Genomic DNA, 12,561 nt, shown 5'->3' with positions numbered 1-12,561 from the left:
TACTTTGCCAAAAATTCTCACAAAACGACGGATTTAAAACGTTAATATGCAATATAGACATAGACACACATCTGGTGTTCTGATGGTAATAGCTATTTTAATAAAATAAGTTTTTGGCCCGATAAAACTTTGAGTACGTAAACTCGATCAATATTTCACAAAATTCGCCAAGTTCCATCATAAAGAAGCACTTGAATGCGCTTCGAATACTTGGCGGCCATTTCTTGGAACTTATTTAAGGTAAATGTTCAATTTTATCCCTTTTTCATTATTATAAAAATACTTATACTTTGCTGTACTTATTAAATAATATATAATAATTTTAAGAGATGTTACGTATTATGAATATAAAAGCATATTTCTAGAATAAAATTGGAATATGTTTTATAAAAAGTTGCATGTTAACTTAATTGAATATTCTTGATTTAGTTATTTACTGAGAAGGGCTATTGGAGAAAATTGATCAATATAATCGAATGAACCCACCCTTAACATATTTGTACTTCATTATACTTATAGCTTGTAATATCTTCTGCGCCATTAAATGTAAATTATTCGCTTTTCCCTGTTCAGTAATAAGCAACCACATTTTCATAATAAGCGGCCAAAATGGTCGCCATGAAATATTACGGTATAAATATGGAAACAGACTCAGTAGCCAGTTTGCGTTATATAGTTTAATCAATACAAAATTAGAAAAAGAAACGTTTAAATTAAAAGGTAACAACTGATTTTAAAAATAATGCCAAATGCGATATCTCGTATATTCACACAATTACTATTCAAAATTCAAATCATTACTGACAAAGTTCTCCGGAAAATGAAATAGTAACAATCAATAATCTCAATAAAATTCCACATTTATTTTGATAAATAAAGTAAAATTATTAAGGGATTTTATGGCACTAATAGAAGCCAAAACAATCTGCCAGTGTACGTTGCTTAGAACCCGAGATATTAACAATAATATGGTTAAGAGCGGACGTACAAAATGAACCCGGGCGAAGCCGCGGCCAAAAGCTATAGTTTGTAATAAGACACCTAGCGAATAGGGACAGAAATATACGAAAACTGACGACTGGCAGTTTAATTAGTAGCGTTAAATTTACATATTGTGCTTTGCTTTTACTAATTGTTATTAATTAGTATCTCATAAAATAAATAAGTAAAGTTAACAGACACATGTCTAAACCTGAACTGTTGACACAGTTTCGCCACAGTATTCAAGCAAGTTTCAAATCTGTTTTAGGCTTTCATTACCGCTGTTTTCCTAGTTTATTCTTGAAGCTGAATCTCATCCCAACTTGTACAATAACCCAAGCTAGTGTGGAAACTTTACCTATTTAGTCTACTGACTCACCGAAATCTGTTTATGAAGATCCGTGGGCTTGTGCGTCGGACATGTCATGTATATTAATAATCTCATGTATATTAATTTTCTACGGATTATGGTAGTTGAAACTACCATAATCCGTAGAAAATACAATTTTTGAACTCAAAGTAATGTTTTTGCAGATTAAATATATGTCATTTCAGGTGTCTCTACGTAATATTTCCCAAATTGTATTTTAGAAGACCAGAAAAATTTTACTGCAGTTTTATTAAAAAACGTTTTCTTAATGTGCTATTAGTAGACACATGAATTTCAAGTATCTTATTACAAATACATTTTTTCTTCACATTTTCTTTAAACTATTCAATAATAACAACAATGAAACAGATCGACGTAACAGTATACAGCGATCGTTAGTTATATCTAATATTTTCTTAGACAACAGAATCAGCGAAGCCTCATTTAGGCGCTCTTTTGTTCTTCGCGGAAAATCAAGAGGTTGGCAGAATAAAGGACGAAACCTTTACAAATCCAACAAATACCTATCTGACCTTCTGGAGCAGGCAATTACTGATACTTTCTTTGTTAAGATTGTCATTCGCAGGGTATTCTTCGGGCTTACAGTAATTACACGCGTGAATGGCTATATAGCCAACCTGTATATACAGAACTAGCTTTTGCCCTTGGCCCGCGTTAATGTTTATTTCGTCTTCTGCAAAAATGTGTTTCATACACAGAAATTAAATACCTCTAGATATTTTAGTTCCATACAAGCTTACAACCTCAATTTCACCCCTTTAGAAGTGGAATTTCCAAAAATGCCATCTTAGATTGTGACCAGGATACTTTCCAAAAATCTCTAAGATGGGATTTTTGGAAATTGGAACAGAAAGGTAGATTGTGACCAGGATACTTTACAAAAATCTGTACCTTTCTGCCAAGTTTCATCTATACAGAAGATAACGTAAAGGTATGGTATCTTGGATAACCGAACCTTAGGTAGATACTTTATGCGAAGGTTGTAGTAAATGTTAATATTTCTAAAAAGACTGCTTCTTAATAGGCATTCATATTCGATATATATATATATATAACTAGCCATGTCGAGAACATTTGATGTGAGCAAAATTTCGTGGAAGGATGTAAGGTACAAAATGAGTGTAATCATACTATGAAAATTATTATATTATTTAACCATTTTAAAATTACACTGTTCATGAAAATACACACTTATTCCGAAAGTACGCGGTTCCTATATGATTTGATTAAAAAGTCTGATAATCAATGACGCTAGCGTACAAACCTATTTTTTTTAATAATTACCTACGTAGGGGATGTATGTATGTATGTTTGTTACTCTTGTTTATTAGAAGAAAAGATGGGAAGCTGCCTCACGAGGAACAGTTTAAAGATTTTGGACAAATCATATACCAACGGCAAAAAATTGTTTTAAAAATATAATAGGTTGACTGAAAAATACGAAGTTGCGTGTAATCCCAACCTGGAATAGGACCACTCCATATCCTCCCCTGGATGTCGTACTAGGCGACTAAGGAACACATAGCCTTGGTAGCTGATAGGCAATAAAAGGCGGCCGGTTGTTACGTGGCGATACATGCCTGAATGCAATTGAGAACACGCGAGAATAATAAGAGAAAGAAAGACGTGGAAGCGGAGAAAAATCTTATAATATAATAATTCGTTTATATCATATTTAATCTTATAGTCAATCTAATAAAGTAGGTAATAATAAATCATTTACTAGACGATATAAAAATAACATTTATTACTCCACTGAATTCTACTCAGTATACAGCCCACGCTTCTTACAGTCAGCCGTCGCGTCCGGTCTCTTAGAGCTATATAAAGCGAAAAATAGTAATGTATTATTAGTAACATCTAGTAAACTTGAACGTAAGTAATATGTACTTTTATAAAGGGTTCAAAACCTACACTTATTCATTGGTAAAGCTAAGCTTAGTATAAAAACACCTTATTAAATTTGACAAGTTATTTTTAACCCGTCTAAAATCGATTTATATTTATATTAGATTTATAGGCTGTCACTATCGGTCATATTATAATAAACCGCATGACTAACCAAATCGAAATATAATATTACAGTAGTTATTTTTGAAAACTGTCATGCGATCTCATTATTATATAAGTACCTATCACATATCATATTATATAATCGGATGATTAGTATTTGGAAGGAACCTGTAGTAAATGTATAATGTATTTGATAACGAAAATTAAATATTCTACATAGCTTTTTCAGATATTTTATTTCTATTTTTGTTTTATTTCACTCCCGTGGTAATGAACTAAATAAAACACTTTGTGAAAATTTTAAATGTCTCGTCTCGTTCAAGAGATAACACAGAGCAACAGAAGTATATTAATAGGATTCTCTCTCTCATCCTCGCGTGTTTCCAGTACATTCGGATCTGTGATGTCCCGAAGCGCAGTTCGTGTAAAAAAAATTCGTGTAATTAAAATTTTGAAGACTTGGCTACATGATTTTACAACTGGCTCCCTGCCTGACGTTAACCCTTTCTGGAGAAACTTTTGTTGTCTATCATTCACGGTAGGATTTATAGATAGTATTATAGCCTTGGTACTTTTTTTACTTAATACTTTAATTGAATATTGTAAATATTTTTTCCACACTTGATACAAATATATAATATTTTTATCTGCTTCATAATGCTGGTCCGGAGGCATAAACTCGGGCATAATATTCGGCCATCTCTTTTCTGCCCTGATATTAGCGCCGTACAATGGCATTTTAATGAAGGGTATAAACGCATTGACTGAATATTTAGGCTCGATTTCCAAGTTTTTATACCGCAATAAACTCTGAATCCGGGAAGTAGAAAGTCATTCATAATTGTCTTCTTGCCGGAAAATACAGAAGAGTGTCAACAAAACATGCACAGACGTCACACAGAGCGATAGGGATTGTTTCGTTTTTTTGTTCGGAAAGAAGCAGTCACTAGGGAATCCTTCTCGTCTGCCTCAGCCTCACGTGTCGACACACAACTTATTTATTACAAAAAAGGCAATTAGGCGTCTCCTCTTATTTTTTCTTCGTTATTTAAAGTATATTCTTTTATCGTTTATATGGAAAACGAACAGCGCCTCTATCGTATTTAAAATGAATTACCTGTATTAATGGACGATATAGCATACGCGAAGAAAAACCTAAGCTCATATTATTATATGATATTGCTCAGCAGTGGGCAGAAATAGGCTGAAATAAATTAACGATTTTTCCATTTAAATGACGTTTTCGACATGATTACGTTACCGCAAAACTCAAACTAAATATTTATAATAAAGATTCCTTAACTTAAATAAACAAACGATAATATTAGAATAATATCATATTTAATATAAAAAGTAAATATTACAAAATGGTATATACCTTCACATCTCGTATACATCGCATCCTACTACCTAGCCTACCTACCTAGAACATTATCATGTTTCGTAAAGGCGTAAGTTTTACGCGTCGAATACATTGGAATTCAATTTTATACTCATGCGTATAAAGCTGAAAATTGTTGAGCATAATTGTTTTTTTTTCGGTTTAATTAATTAGTTCTACAATTTTGAGTTTTATATGTATGGGGACAAAGTTGAAACTGACCAACGCAAAATTCGAAAGCGACTTATAGACGAACAGAGGCTAATGTCTCGACAGCGATTACTTTTTCCGCCAACTCGATACATCTCCGAACCAGCGACATATAACCGTTGAGAATTGCTCGCTCTGAAATTTCAAGAAAAATATTAATACACAAATAAACCACAATTATTAAATAAATACTAAGTAATTACAGTACATAAGTTAATTGGGACAAAAATAAAACAAGACTTTGTAACCTTAAATGCTTGATACCCGACCAGTATTCTATTATTATATTGATTATTGATATTCTTTTGAATACTAGATAACTTTTTATAATATAGGCAAACGAGCAAATAACTTTTTGTTTACATGCGATAAAAAAAAAAATTCATCCTCTAGATATTTATCGACCCAATTTTGCCCAGTGGTTATATTTTCCGTAAAATTAAAATTAATACAATATTTAAGGAATTTCTTTCATGATTCCAGAGTAGAGCTCAGACAGCAATTAATAGGATTCTATTTTACCCTTTGAGCACGCTCAAATAGATCAATATTTTTCTTACAACTTAATTCATAATGTACATAGTCAAAAGGTACATCAAAACAGGTTATGATTGTGATCCGAGTGCTGATTATAATATCACTCTATTTATACAAAAAGAAGAAAACATTTTGTTTCCTGTGTCCTTTCTTGCATCAGAAACGTTGTTGACAGAGAAAACAAAATGGCCAACTCAACTGAGGTAAACATTGGCTCTTCAAATATTATGTGGATAGAATTTCAGACATTTTTTGGTTTGATCTACTGATTTTCGTTGATAGCCCTAACATTACTTTTCTTAATAAAATTTCTGTTAAACTTTTGACTGTTTATCTTAAACCTGTTTATTATAATTTTGATGCATGTTAACACTGAAATGTCGAGGTCTAAACAATTAAGCTGCTATCATAATCTAAACTGTAAGTAGTCCTTAAATAGTAGATATTGTTATATGTTTATAAATGGGAGATATTTAAAAAAAACTTTAAGTGATAATAAAGGAAAATAATTATTGACGGTGTCTACGGGACGAATAAAAGCCAGATTTTTTTTTTTAGAATTAATGTTTGTCTGTATGTTTATTCCACAGGTTTGTTCGCGCATAATGAAAAACCACTCGATGGAATTTGATGCGGATTTTACAGTTCTATAACAAATAATAGAGTAGATATAAACCTAATCTAAATCTGATCCCAAGTTTTCAGAAATTCATGCGTAAGCTTAAACGTATACGTACGTGGGCAGTGAAGGGGTGAGTGGTGGGGGGTGGAGGGTGTCCGTCAGTTGATCCGATCGGCCGGGACGAACTGATTGATGACGCCGATTAGTGATGCCCAGCTCGGCCGGAATAAATTATCGAACGTTTTTTGAGCGGTAAACTCTAGCCTTTTTTGCTTTTTAAAGAAATTTAATGAAAGCGTGGTTTAGGGAGATACGATATATTGATGAATTCGTTTAATTTTCATTTATCTTAAACTCACTTGATTATTTATAAAGTAATGTCACATTGTTCCCATATCGAAAGGTTTGTTTTAGTTAGGTAACATTCAAAGTATGTTTTTATGTGACCTATGAATTCAGTACAATGTTAAAAAAATTTCTTTCTTTAACATTGTACTGAATTCTTTTTTACATTGCACTGAATAGTAATTACAATATAAGTTGTAACAAATGAGTTTTCCCGTGTGTTGGCCTGAGAAACTGCACGCTCATGTTGGAACCATACAATTTAACTTATCTCTCTGACATAGTCATAAAGTTGAATGTCATCAAACTCATCAATCAAGAAGCCTTAAAATATTAACTAAGAAAAAATAATTTTAATTGAGATAACAAAACATAAAAATATAGCTACAATTCCATTTATTGACATATATTCCATATTGAATTACAATCAACGGAAAACAATTAAATACAACATATGTAATACTTAATATAAATTGGTGGAAATAATTTTAAAAATTCAATGACCGCTGTCAAAACGAAAGTTCCATCAAAAAATCATTATCGATATAAAAAACAATTTCCCTGCAACTATTGTCCAACCCCTCCAGTGTTGCCAGTCACTGGCTACCTCCGCTCCGTTTAAGAGTTGAAATAATTTCAGGTTTACGCTTTATTTATTTTCCATAATGGAACGTGAGACAGCGTTTCGTTGCCAGCACACAACGTCGGTATTTACAAAGGATATTGTTGAAAAAACGTTTATTGCTCTCTTGTAAATATCGTTACGTCGGCGGTAGGTAATATTGAACGCAGTAATAATATTTTCTCAGAAAAAAGGCGATCTTTATTCAAGACATTTGTTTCGTTTAAGATATTAGATTTTCGCGGCTCAACTGGCAGAAATTTCTAAAGAAATAATTAAGTAGTACCTTTTAGTTTGCTATTTGTAAGTTTTATATTTACACTATTAGTTTTATGTTTATATAAATAAATAAATAAAACGGGCATGTAGCCGTCATGTGTAACATAACATAGGTAGTTGAGCATAGCAAGTTGCTGACATTGATATGCCAGCACTTGCATGTGCATCTGCGATGTGTTATAACGTGTTAGTATAATGTGCGGGTAGCTGGCATTTGTATTTATTTAAATATCTCTTCGTCATTTTGAAAAATAAAAAACTTGTTTTCTTCTTGTCGATCGCAATCACAATCGCAACGTATATAAACAACATACATATATAAATACAACACTAGTAGATTATTATGAGGAAAAGGGTCTTAAAATGGCAAACTGAAACTTACTAAGCTTCTAGGTGCAGTAATTTATATTCTAAAATTTTCACGATATCAGAGCCCCAAGCATCATCATTAATATATAAATGTGCATTAAGCAGATACTATGTATCAGAAACTTTGAGCAAACTATCACATTTGCCGCAACAGAGTTCAAACTAGGCGATAATAAATCTAACTTCTGGCTATATTAGGTTGACCCAACTTTATAGATCAAGCTACGCAGAAACGTTACTTCTAAAGAAAATAGCAAAACTATTAATTTTTGTTACATACCTATTGAGAATACGTAAGTAAACGCAAGCTATTACCTTTTCTGTTATTGTTTATTCAATTCCTCTCGTCTATTTTAATTTGGATACCTAGTATATTAATTTTCGTAGCTAGATAAAATGTAGTTCTACACTTTAGAGAAAATCCCTAATAAAACTGTACAGATTTATATTTCAATAAATCTACATATTATATATTTTATCCGAGTTCAACAACTTTGCCACACGAACACGAACAATTCAGCTATTTCGGTGAAATTGATTCGGTAGATTAAACCCTGTAGTGTATACGTATGTATACACACGTATGTGCCCTAATTTAATCTATGTAGAGGCACAGATTACATAATACCCCAGGTAGAGTTAGTTCTATTTTCAAAATGTATAAAAAGTCTGTTTTATCGATAATAAATCAGTTGATCTGAATCTGATCCTATAACCATGGAATTAGTAGGTACTCCGAGAAGTACTTACTAAATCCATGCCTATAACCAAGAAGGTGTTTCATTGTCTTCATACAACTTTACATCCTTTTGTCCTTTCTGTACTCACCGCCATCACTGCAACGTAAAGGTTCGCGCACACCGGCGTCCGGCGACCTCGCTCCCGGAAGCGGCGCGTCTTGCTCCGTGCCCGTGCCGCAAGCTGAATTGCATCGGGTGAATCAATACCTTATCAACCAAAACTATTTTCTATTATAAATATTACCAAATTTTGGTGTTTTTACACGCCAACCCTGATTAGGGTGGTATCCATAGGGTGGTAGAAGAATGATACGTGAATGAGAACTTGAATAAGGAGACTTCTGTTACCATATGCAAAAGACAATCAATATTATAATTTAAAATTTCTGGACCTCGACCAAATCATTTTTGATGAGATCTTAACCGGAATAGGTCCCTAATACTTAATTAAACAATATCTTATTGACAATTCAACTACCAGATGCCTCATGTTTTGTTGATAATATTATTGGTAAATACAATAGAAGAAAGTGCACAACACAAGCAAGAATAATGTTAAAAGTGATTACACATACATTTATCATCACAGACTTCTTGTATAATAACTGGAGGGGTGCAGCTTAAATTTACGTTTTCCATATTTTATCCACTTCAAGTATGTATGAAACTACTTACTTAACAAATATTATACAAGCTTTTGAAAATGAAAACATATAAAAAGTCAAAACAATTCAGTCATATAATAAGAATAGACAAGTCAGTCTTGTTTATAAAAAAAGAATTCGGTTTTATTCTTTAGTTTATTAATGGTATAGGTAATATAAACCTTTTCTTCCTATACAAATTGTACTCATGTTTTATAAAATAAATGATAATTACCAAATATTTAATTATACAATTTCAATTCATTTTATTTTTCTTGTCATAATAAATATGCTTGTATATATTTTCTGACTTGCTGGGCACTAATATTTTAAGTAGGTAATTGTTATTTTAAGTAGGTATTCATTTTCTGCCAGTCCGTGGTATCCGCATACATTTTAAATGAATGCCGTGTTTTAATGTTATTAAAGTAAAATCTATCAGTTGATGAATTTTCCGACCGCGGACAAATTGTTAATTTCATAGGTATGTTGTTGCGTTATATAATATTAATGACGTTATTTACTTTGTATTAAATTCGTTGTTTTAAATGAAGTTGCGGGTTTTGTCATTTATTGGATAAATCTACTTTTACTATTAAATATACAGAACAAATTGTGATATTTTATAAGGATTTGATATATGGAGAAATAATTGATATTTTTGGATATTATGTTTCGTTAAAATAAGAAAAAAGTGGGTGTTCCCGCTACTTTTCATAATCGGAATAATTTTAAAAAACTTTCCTCAACACTCATAGCTAAGTTTAGAACCTAATCCTAAATGATTCTGATTATTCTATATTGGGATGAATTTTCTTTATAAAAAAGATTTTATTACAATGATTTGGGTAAACATAAATGGTTACCGTGTGATTAAGATCGTCCGCCTACGAACGAAAGGGCCCAGGTTCGAAACCTACACGTGTCACATGAGTTTATATACCAATATGACTCATATATGTATATTAGTTTTTATCGACCACCACTTGCTTTTGGTGAAAGAAAACATCGTGAGGAAACCTGCACATGAATGGACAGTTTAGTTCACTAATGTGTATGAATGAACGAATGAATAAATGAATTATATTTATAAATAATATATGTACTAGTGGAGTTATCGTCTCGCCCTCGTATTGTGAACAAATCGTAATCAACGGAATCAAACGCGAGGATCAAAGACAACAGTCATCTCTTTGATATCTGGATTCCGGCAGAACACTGAAAATTAATGAAACGCTCGAAACATTCCGTGACACTAAAATATTAGTTGTTATTTATTTACGAGTTGGCTCTTTGCTAAACTGACTGCGGGCAGTAACAACAATATCCCGAGGGCGAAGTGCGAGTTTGCATTTCACTTCTCACTATGGATTCGATTCGAAGTTAGACGGAGCGATCCAATCACAATGGGCTGTGGTTATCGATGTGTCATAATGCTGCACTGTTATTGGCTAGCTGCGTCTCACTGCAAATAGACTCGATAATGAGATGTCTCATAGTGATTTTCAAAATTAGGTTTATATGATTTATTGTGTTTTTACCCGAACAAAGCCTGGACAGGCCGCTTTTATAATATATGCAATCCCAAGACCTAGGGCAAACTGAAAAACGTTTTACCTGTCCGAAGATGGGGACCTCTGTTATAGCAGTCTGGCATGATGATCATTAAACAAATTGCCTCACATAATTATAGCGCTGCACCTATTCTTAAAATTAAATGCAATACTCCCTAAGTATTTTATCTTAGTAAGCACAACAGAAACATTTCAAACAAACAAACCAACTTCTCGGGAGTATTTGCGAGAAAAATAATCCACCTACACAAAGTTGTAGGCAACTTCCGTCAGACTTTCTTATAATTTCCAACGACTTCGCAACTCAAACGAAGGATACGGCGCCCTTTGATGTTAAATATTAATTGATTTTATAATAAATCACGAACTGTGTACTGCCCCAGGCGCAAGCCCTAGAATATCTCGGAATAAAGTTATGTAATTAAATGCGAATTAATCGATAACTCGGTAGCGAAATCGCGAAAACAAATAATTAATATTAACTCCAATATATACCTGATGACCTGATTTATATACATTTCCATATTTTAATCATCATTTCCATATCTTCAATCATCTGCATTATGTTGAGAACAGTCGCATGTAACTGATTACTACAACTTTTGCAGACGATTTCCTTCCGTAATTTTTCTACTATCATCAAGATTTCAGCATTCAATTTCATTAAATTGTAAAACTATCAATAGTTTTATTAAATTTTTATAAAAAAACAACAATGACTAAAATATAACAAGCGAAAATGTTTTAACGCTCGTGTACTTTTGAAATGAGGGCTGAAAATCTTACCTGGGGTTATAATAATAAATGCAGGTGAGAGGTAATAAACAGGGTGCTTTGTGATTTTAACGAGCCATCTCTGAAGGTTTGAGCTAATAGAAACTGCTATTGTTTTGTCCACTGTACCGAGCTCATGAACCTTCACTTTTTTGTTGACTTTACGTTAAATCTTGCGCCTTTCTCCTGTGTACTTGTTGGAGTCTTAAGTTAATAAAAAGTTTTGCTGCATATATAAATAATCCTTGTATATTTACGTGTATGACTTTATATCGTAGTATGTATTTATATTATAATTATATAACTAGATCATTTGATTTTCTACCGTCGTAAATAATAGTCCCAACAAATACAATTTGTTAAAGTACAATAGTTACTGCAGTACTGAAAGCATTCTAATAGTCAAACTTTGGGTCAAATAGAGAATGCTATGTGGGTACCTACAAAATATATATTTCATAAATATTGAAACGTAATTAACACAGTACATACACTACTACACTATACAATTATATTCATACTAATTAGTATGAATATTAGACTGACTATTAGAATGCTTTTAGTAGTAAGTCCCCCTATTTACTAGTACTTTATCAAATTGTATTTTTCGGGACTATTATTTACGACGGTGGAAAATTAAACGATACTATTTTGATTAATGAAAATTCTGTGTAAGGCACTGAAAACGAAGATTGTATCTAACGTAACCTCCTCCGCTTTGCGTCATATTCCTAACTACTGAAGGTCATCTAATGTAATATTTTGTCACTTACTTTTTTCCCCCTCGGTGCGGACAACATTGCTGTCTCCAGCGTGGAGAGCACCTGGTCAGTTCACGCATAGGATTGCGACTACTTAGTCACCTTCTTTCCACTTTCCCGACCAGTAGTACTTCACTTGGTTGTCGCTGCTTTTCCTAATAATATACAGGTACCTATACAATATATTAGCACATTTTATTTCAATAGGCCAGCAATCGCTTAGACATACATTTAATTTATCATTTAGTTTCACCCATGCTTCCTAATATTTGTAAGAGACCCATTTCACGGGTCTACATCATACTTAAGAATTATCGG

At 32.5% G+C, this 12,561-nt stretch overlaps 1 long non-coding RNA gene across 1 annotated transcript; it reads right to left on the bottom strand.

Moving 5' to 3' along the window:
• Positions 1-4,715: 4,715 nt before the first annotated feature.
• On the bottom strand, positions 4,716-9,215 carry LOC135309837 (uncharacterized). Its single transcript, XR_010370056.1, has 3 exons — positions 9,066-9,215; positions 8,579-8,671; positions 4,716-5,111 (listed from the first exon to the last, which is right to left on the bottom strand). It is a non-coding gene; the product is annotated as an uncharacterized LOC135309837 (long non-coding RNA).
• Positions 9,216-12,561: the final 3,346 nt, after the last annotated feature.

Source organism: Plodia interpunctella, chromosome 13 (assembly GCF_027563975.2).
Source record: "Plodia interpunctella isolate USDA-ARS_2022_Savannah chromosome 13, ilPloInte3.2, whole genome shotgun sequence".
Classification (NCBI taxonomy): Eukaryota; Metazoa; Arthropoda; class Insecta; order Lepidoptera; family Pyralidae; genus Plodia; species Plodia interpunctella.
The sequence above is the reverse complement of the archived record's forward strand: the minus strand, read 5'-3'. Positions and strand labels throughout refer to the sequence as shown.